General features: G+C 44.5%; 1 pseudogene; it reads left to right on the top strand.

Moving 5' to 3' along the window:
- Positions 1-859: 859 nt before the first annotated feature.
- Positions 860-1478, top strand: LOC122903623 (annotated as a pseudogene).

Raw genomic sequence — 1478 nt, 5'->3', positions numbered from 1 at the left:
CCATAAAAAGAAATGAATTACTGATCCGTGCTATGAATGGATGGACTTTGAAAACATGCTAAGTGAAAGAAGCCAGTCATAAAAGGCCATGTATGATTCCATTTAAGTGAAATGTTCAGAATAGGCAAACTCATAGAGACAAAACAGATTAGTGGTTGCCACAGACTGGGGAAGTGGGAATAAGTAGTGCCTACTTGATGGCAGTAGGGTTTCTTTTATGGGGTAATGAAAATGTTCCATAATTAGTGAGGATGGTTGCACAACAGGGATAATGTATTAAAAGCCACTGAATTGTACACTTTAAAATGGTTAAAATGGTGGGACGCCTGGCTGGCTCAGGGCTACAGTGCATGACTCTTAATCTCTGAATTGTAAGTTTGAGCCTTATGTTGCGGGTAGAGGGTACTTAAAAATAAAATCTAATAGGGGTGCTGGGTGGCTCAGTCGTTAAGTGTCTGCCTTCGGCTCAGGTCAAGCCCTACATTGGGCTCCCTGCTCGGCGGGAAGTCTGCTTCTCCCTCTTCCTCTCCCCCTGCTTGTGTTCCCTCTCTTGCTGTGTCTCCATCTGTCAAATAAATAAATAAATAAATAAAATCTTTTTAAAAATCTAATAAAAATGGTTAAAATGGGGGAATTTTCTATTATGTGGATGTTACCTCAATAAAAAAAAGTTAAGTCAACAAAAAGAGATGTATGATGGATTCATAAATATTCTAAAAGAAGGCAAAAAAAGAGGAAGAGGGTAACAAAGAACAGACCGAACAAATAGAAAATAAATAGCAGGATGATGGGCTGTCAGTAATGGCCTCTCAAGGGGTCTGAGCCCACGGTCCCGGCTGTGACGCAGGGGAGGCTGGTGATGGCCGCTGTGGAGGCTTTGTCCCAGTGCCCAGAAGAGGCAGCCACTTGCGGTCCCGAGGTGTGCTGGAGGCTGAGGGGTGGGAGAACACGGCCCTCTGGGAGTGGTGGCTGGGTAGGGTAGGGAAGGAAGAATGAGTAAGGAGGAAAACCAAGGATGGAGGGACATGCAGATGCCAGTAAAGTACCATCAGCTCTAGCTTCAGGAGCTGTGGGCGCCTGGTTTGGGAAACTAGACCCTTAAGTAAGGAAGATGCAGAATTTAAACCTGGTCTCACAAGTGTGTGGTAGAGCCAAAGACAAACAACCAAAGGTCATCTGAAATTGTCCTCTGTTCACTAATAATCTCAGGACAAAGTTGGGGAGCTCACTCTTCAAGCATAAGACTTACAGACAAGCTTGATATAAAGGCTTGGGCTGACTGTGTTGTGAAATGGGCTGCAGAGGACCCGTATAGCTTCCTTATGAAAGCGGTTTCCGCCCTTACTCCATTGTTTCTAGCAAATGTCATACTGCCCCGGAAATTGGCCAGGATGATTGAGGCCAGGCAAAAGGAGCAAAAGAAGAAGCAAAATCGTCAAGAAACTGTAGCAGAAGCTAAGTAATTAAAGGAGGACTGA

The sequence above is a fragment of the Neovison vison genome, chromosome 3 (genome assembly GCF_020171115.1).
Source record: "Neovison vison isolate M4711 chromosome 3, ASM_NN_V1, whole genome shotgun sequence".
Taxonomy (NCBI): domain Eukaryota; kingdom Metazoa; phylum Chordata; class Mammalia; order Carnivora; family Mustelidae; genus Neogale; species Neogale vison.
Note: the sequence above shows the minus strand (reverse complement) of the source record. Positions and strands in the feature narration are given on the sequence as shown.